The 7,513-nt window shown below is 38.1% G+C and overlaps 1 protein-coding gene across 4 annotated transcripts in view; it reads left to right on the top strand.

The window, feature by feature from the left end:
• Positions 1-7,157: 7,157 nt before the first annotated feature.
• The window catches only part of Usp47 (ubiquitin specific protease 47), a 134,438-nt gene continuing 134,082 nt past the window's right edge, over positions 7,158-7,513 (top strand). For all 4 annotated transcript variants that reach the window (XM_067106765.1, XM_067106763.1, XM_067106766.1 and 1 more), the window contains exon 1: positions 7,158-7,255. The gene's annotated coding sequence lies outside the window, so the exon portion shown is untranslated. The remainder of the gene's footprint in view (positions 7,256-7,513) is intronic.

The raw sequence follows: 7,513 nt of genomic DNA, 5'->3' as shown, positions 1-7,513 counted from the left end.
CAACCTCAAACTCGAGTGGCTAACTTCACGTAGTGATAAAATAAAAACCAATTTATTTTTCCAGTGTACCAATTACGAAGGGCATTGCCATTGATTTTGATGAAGGACTGCCTTCATTACAGATACGGGTGGAACCTGACTCTAGATTCTCTGTTTGTGGCAATGGGGATTTTCATGACAGGTAATGCAACTAGGACCTTTGTTCATGGACCTCCCCATTGCACATGGCAAAGAAACCGGATTGCTTGTGGTGGCCCCATGGAGACTACACATGCCTCAACCTCCAGACAAAGCCTCACTACAGTACTACCTCCTTCCCACCATGGTGGACATCAACTTCAGCTTCCATAGGATAAGAATCTTCTCCAAGTTCAACCTGATGAATTGCTACTTCCAAGTTCCAGTCCACCATGAAGACATCCCAAAATCAGCAGTCATCATGCTTTTCAGGACCAATAACTTTAAGTTTTCCACATTTGACCCCTGGAATGCAGTAGATACATGTCAGATGCTGATGGAAGACATTCTTGGAGACCTCCCTTTCTGCAAAAGCTACGGATGCATCAGCAACATACTTATATTCGCCAAGGACCAGGAAGAATACTAGAACCACAGTAGAGCCCTGCTGTAGTTAGTAAGAAACAACAGTCGAGTCATCTGCCCTTTGAAATGTATCACCGGGGCCTCCTACTTTGAGTCTGTAGGTCATCATGTCTCTGAAAATGACATACGCCCTCTAACCCTCCAAGACGTCAGCCATTAAAAGAGCCTGACTCTGAGCCATAAAAGAACTACAAGAATTCATGGGAATATTAAAGTACTACCACAGATTCTTACCCATCATCACACAAACCATAGCACCCCTCTACCACACCCTCAGTAGAAAAAATCAAGATTCTTAATGGGGGCCTCATCCGACAAGATGCCTTCAGAGCAACTTACAGACGCTAACTACGGTGATATTCCCCTTCCCCCGGGTACGGTTGATGCTCACCACGGGTACCATCAGCAGTAAAACTAAACCTCTCAGTTTCTAAAGTGAAAAACTAACACCAGAAGGATAAAAGTACAGCACCTTTGACAGGGAAATTCTTGTCACATACCTGAATACTAGGCATTTCCAGTATCAGTTTGAAGGTGTGCCCTTCACCATCCTGACAAACCATCAACCACTTTTCCACACCCTAACCGAAAAACTGGAGGCATACTCTGCCTGTCAGCAATTGTCAGCCATCACCAAATTCGGGTATACCATATGACACATTCCCAGAAAGAAAAACTATGTAGCAGGCACCCTATCTAGGATAGAGATTAATGGGGTCCAACTGGGAATAAATTATAATGAACTTTGGATGTCCAACTACAACTACAAGACCCTAGAACAAGAGACTATTGCATCACCATCTCAAGCATAATGTAGGACGACCCTCTGCATTACTTGGACAGACTGCTGGTACCCTTCAGAAAAAAAAGTGTTTGACCTCATTCATGGACTTGCCCATCCATCTAGCAGAACAGCATAAAGCGAAAAGAGACATTAAAATATGGACAAAACGGGGCATAAAGATCCAAAAAGTAAAATACCTTGTCCCACAAGGTCAGGCTTTAGCAAGTTGCCACCCCCAGACAACAGTTCAGGCATCTTCACATCAAGATAATGGGACTCCTACTTCCATGCAGCAAGTTCAGATGCATCTTCACAACAACAGAAAGGTCCACTGGATGGCCAGAGGTAATCCCATTGACAAACATAATGCTCTCCTCGACAGTTGAGTCAGCTGTTTTGGCATTCCCGGTAACATAACATTTGACAGTGGGACAGCTTTCACCTTGGCCAAATTAATTGCACCTGCAAGTTCATTTTCCCTCAGAACAATGCCCACAAGCCTAACCCTTTCGTACAGGGAACCATGCCTAGTCATTAAACGTCCAGGCAAAGCATTTGAAATATTGCTGTATAGCCACAAGGACTGGATTCCATTAGCAGACTTAAACCAGCCTACTTAGAAAGTGATGTCAATCCGCCATCAGCCTCTCAAGTTCGGGTGGAAAATCTAACTGCCAGTAAACACAACCTACAATAAAGTGCAGTCAGTGCGAACAGCAACCGCCACATGAAATCTTTCAGAGAAACAGTGTATCTTACATCAGTACCAACCAAGTACCTTGTCACAGCATCTTGGAAAGTCAGACACTTAGTAAGGATGTGGAACCTTACATTCTACCAGTTGCTGGTACCTTCCCATTCTTAGACATTTTAATTCCTCTCTTTCCACCCCCAGTAGTTACTTTCACAAGTATTCTCAAACAAACACAGTATATCACTCAGATATGCCTCTCCTCTATCCACCACCTTCAACAGCTCCTCAAAATGCAAACACCATCAGCACAGGAGTACATTCTCTTCAGACAGCAACTCTCAATTTGTAGCTTTTATTTGAAGATCCAGTTGCTCTGTAACCGTTCTCTCCATATTTACGTCCTTTGTTTATCTTTATCACTTTCCTCTTGACTAACTTATCCATTCCTGTACACTATATTTCTTTCTGTCTTGCAATAAGGCATCAGCTCTCTCTTCTTATTAACGCTAAACTAATAATTTCCTCATCCCACTAACTAATTTCATTTTCTTTCCCCTACCCCTAAAACCAAAAATAATTCGTTCTCTTCTGGAACTATGACCCACTCCTTGAATATGACTTAACTCTTCATGTATTTCTTCACTTCCCATGCATTTAATCCTAGTCCATTTTTCATCCAGTTTTTCCTTATATGCTTCTCTCAGTTTTTTCTTATCAAACTAACTGGTCATAGTTACACTAACAACCACATTTTCACTTCTCTACAATGTGAGTTTCCATGTACGCGAGCTTGTCTCTTATAGTGATCAAGTATAACTATAACTACAACTACAATATCTGGAGCATTTCCAGCAATAAAGCCCCTCTCCAAATACATTATCACAAGGCTCTCCATTCTCATTCCTCTGTGAAATTTATATGCGTCCAGAACACCACCTCTTTCTCTATCAACTGTCATTGCCTTTAGTCCACATAGTTCAAAAGCCCCTTTCGTGCTTTCCAAACCCTGCAAGACACACTCATGTTTCTTAAAAGCGCCCTCGATCACTCTCATCTCTTCCCAGTTCTGACCCATACCCACTGCCTTATGTCCTCCCGATTCTAGCACTTGAGCCATGTCACATTTGTCTCGCTAAGAGCCAAATTTCCAGTGTTTTCTTCTTAAAGACTAGCTGTCATGCATTTCTTAACTTCAGGACCATATATACGCAATATCAAAAACATTAAGATGCAGTATCGTATTTATTTCCTTTTTTAATTTTCGCAATAACAATAGCAGAGCAAGGGGCTGTGAACCTCATGGCCCAGGCATGAGGTTCACAGCAAACATGGCGGTGTAAGTTCTATTATAGACATTCACAGAGGTGACGACTGGTTACATTAGTTTCGTGTGGAGAGGCTCATCTGCCATTTAGAATGCATTTCCTCCCACAAGGAGTGTTTGGGGTGTGTGTGTGTGTGTGTGTGTGTGGAAAGCAAGCCAGAGGACTCTAGTGCTTGTGTTTTTATAAAAAAAAAAAGAAAGAAAGAGGAGTCAAGGTGAGAAAATGAAATAAATTGAAAGAAACGGGTATGTTATTTTCATTTGCTATGTATATGCACTCCTAAAGGCATCGATGTGACAAAAAGATTCAACTTCTTCTAAAGAACACATTACCACATCATTTTTATGGTTTGATTGTTAGGACTGGATCAAGAGAAAAGTTTGATTTGATTTTCACGACTAGTATTTATTGTCTCAGTTTTTTTTCTCTTGTGCACCCAAAATTCATGTTACCTTTCGTGGGGAATCTTGGAGGGCCAAGGCTTGGTGTGTATCTTGTTTAATTCAACTTTGCCGAATACTGTTAGCGTCCGACGAGTTTTCTTCCACTGTTCAGAGTTGAATCAATAACAGTCTGTCTGACCAGCGTACTTGAATTCACCTTCAATTTATTATTCAGTCTGGCTTCTCTGTAACATAATACCATTTTATTGACAACAACTTAAAATTATACACTTACATTCTGTTGGCTGTACTAAATGCGTCCCTCTGCTTTGTGGGTATGCCCTTGCCTGCACTCGCCTACAGATTTGTGGAGAATTTTTAATTGATGATGGCTATTTCGACTCTTCACGGAATCTAGAATTCTTTGTCATCCTCATTTTATGACTAATGACTTCCTCGAATTCATTTTAAAATACCTCACTATAAAATAGATCCCTCAAAATCGCCCCCACTAAGCAAAATCACCCCAATTTAGTGTAATTTCAGCTCAATTATTTTTTTCTGGTAGCTTCCTTATCTTCTGAAAATACAACAGCTTTATTTTAATTATTAATATACTGTTTTCATCTGCTCCGCACCACTTCAAATTTCATAATACTTTATTCTTTGCATGATTTCATGAGGTAAATTTTTATGGTTTTTAAATTCCGTTGTAACAGAATTTGCCAAACCTTTGTGAAGTGTTTTCGTATTCTAAACAAAGGATTCAGTTCGAATGAACTCCAAGGTAGCTCAACCGAAATTCGCGTACTATTGCCCAGGGAGTCGATGCAATCTGAGAGAAACTCTTCTGATATTCTGACATCCACCTTGATTAATATTGCAAAGCCTGCATTCAAAATCTGTTTTACAACATACACACATGATCATATATATATATATATATATATATATATATATATATATATATATATATATATATATATGTGTGTATATATATATATATATATATGTATGTGTGTGTACATGTATGTGTATATGTATGTACAGTATATGTATATATACATATACATATATATATATATATATATATATATATATATATATATATATATATATATATATATATATATATATATACAGTATTGTATATTTAATGCAGAAAGATTCTTCTTCGATTTCTCTCTGAAAACTCATAAGAAGTTGGTAAATGTTCATTGCATCATATATCCTCTCATGACTGTGTGCTTGTGTGTTGATTTGCGTGGTAATCACTAAATAGTCCCTGAGCAAGTTGTCGCAAAGCACAGTTTATAGATATGTTTTTGGTAGCTATCAGTAATAAGTTTATTGTAGCGCGGTGCTCACAGTTTCGACTTACTATTGTTTTTGTTTTGTAATCGTAAGTTTTACTTAATGTGATTTTATGCTCACTGCGAAAGATTAGCGAACCCAACATTTCCATGTCAAGAACAGCGAACCCAATTCCACATAAGGGCTAGTACAAAACACTGCGAAACAGTGATTCATCTACAGTTTCGCCGTGTTTAGTACTAGCCCCAGGGGTGTCAAATGTACTTCGCCTTGTTTAGTACTAGACCTCGGGTGATCAGATGTCTGGTACCGAAGTGTTCATGTCTAGAACAGCGAACCCGATTATTCCCATGTAAAGAATAACGAACCCAATAATCTTGTAAAGAATAGCGAAACCTGGTGTGAGTGGGTTCGCTAATCTTGACATGATCCTATTATTCATATAATGTACTGGATATGTAAGAGAGAAATCTACTAAGTTTTTTTGGCAAGTTATACACTGATAAATTGAAGGAACTATGCATCCGTGTTTCTGAATTTGCTCTGTGTTAATCAATAAAGTTTTTGATAGCTTTTCACTTTGTGCTAAAAAAATGTTTAGATAGAAGTTGTGGCGTTTTTGAAAGGGTCAATTTTGGTAAAGGCCTGAGCAATTAAGACGTGGGCGATTTTAGTAAAAGTTGGGATGTTTTTCACTGGGGGAAATTTTGGTAAAAGTTAAGTTTTTTTGTAAAAGTTATGGCTTTTGACAGGTGCAATGTTGGTAAAACCGGGACGTGTATGGCAAAAGTTGAGGTTTATTGACAGGTCAGCTTGTGACAAAAGGTGGAGCTTTTTTTACATAAAAACTAGGGTGTTTTTTGATAGGGGCGATCGATATCGGCAGTATTTAGACTTTTTCTTTAAAGTTTGGATGTTTTGAGAGGGCCGGTTTTTGGTAAACGTCAGGCAGATTTTAGAAGAGGATAATGTTGGTAAAGTTGTGGCGATTTTGGCAAAAGTTTGGATTTATAACTGGGCGATTATGGGTTTTAAGTTTTTTTTTTCTTTCATTTTCACAGGAACGATTTTGGTGAAAGTTAGGTGTTTTTGTCCGAACGATTTTGCCAACGGGCCTTATGAGCTGTTTCCACTTTCTCTACCCGAGATGCACGTCTACAGTCATCCGAGAGGGAAAGTCCATTGACGCCGTTTCTCTTACGGTGCCAATCTATAATTAGACTGCCTTTAGTCAGTCTCGATTTCTATACTACAGGAAAGTAAAGAATATTCACATGTACACGGCGTGTGCATGTTAATGTGTGTGAATACGTTACCAATGCTGCATCTTTGGTTGTCCCATTTTCCCCTTTTCATATTTTTCACATCTTTCCCACATTCTGTCTGTCTGCCTGCCTCTCTCTCTCTCTCTCTCTCTCTCTCTCTCTCTCTCATACACACACACACACACACACACACACACACACACACACATATATATACTGTACATGTTATGATATATATATATATATATATATATATATATATATATATATATATATATATATATATATATATATCAACAAGTGATGAGTGTTATTTTTACCGTATACACTGAGCAATTGTATAAGCAAAGTTTCCTTTACCTATTCTTGTTTACTTTCACAGTCTTTTCATGCATGAGTTCTCTTTGCAGTTAGTGCTTATGACGAAACTTTACTCCATTAGTGATTACGATTTGGTTTTGTAGGTTATTCAATAATTGTTGCATTTTTTCTCGGTGCGTCCCCTTCCACCGCAACCATCTATTAATGCATCAGCTGATTTGAAGGAAAGTATTTTTGCCAATAGATGGAAGTGTAAGCAGTACAGAAATCTAACTTCAATTAAGTAAAACGTAAGCTTTAAAAATTACTGTGTTAAAAATATTTCTTTAGAATACTCTTAGATTAATGTATATTAGTTATTAAAATATTCATTGAAAATAATTTAATAAAAATGCAAATAAAGATAACTGATTTAATGTATATATTGAATAAAATTGTGCCGTCGAAAATATTACTGGAACGGTATCTGTTTTGGCCTGGGATGTTGTCATCATAGGGAAGTAGTGAAAGAACGAAGGGTTATGGTTAGACTTCATTCCATTTATTCTTTGACTGCACTCCTCAAGGTGGCGTAACTTGTGTTTATTTATATATATTATTCCATAAAAACGTGTATTCATTGCTTTATCTATCAACTTGAAGTTATACACCACAGGCTGAGTAAAAGTGCTGTTTTCACGCGTGTTAAAATGCTACGGAATACGGCATTGCGGTGATGATGCAAGTCAAGATTAAATCCCAAAATAGAAATTATTCATTTTGGGAATTTACAGCAGCAGCGATGACCAATGGTGGTTTTAGATTGGGCACTTCGCTAACCGTGT

This window comes from Macrobrachium rosenbergii, chromosome 7, assembly GCF_040412425.1.
Source record: "Macrobrachium rosenbergii isolate ZJJX-2024 chromosome 7, ASM4041242v1, whole genome shotgun sequence".
Classification (NCBI taxonomy): domain Eukaryota; kingdom Metazoa; phylum Arthropoda; class Malacostraca; order Decapoda; family Palaemonidae; genus Macrobrachium; species Macrobrachium rosenbergii.
The sequence above is the reverse complement of the archived record's forward strand: the minus strand, read 5'-3'. Positions and strand labels throughout refer to the sequence as shown.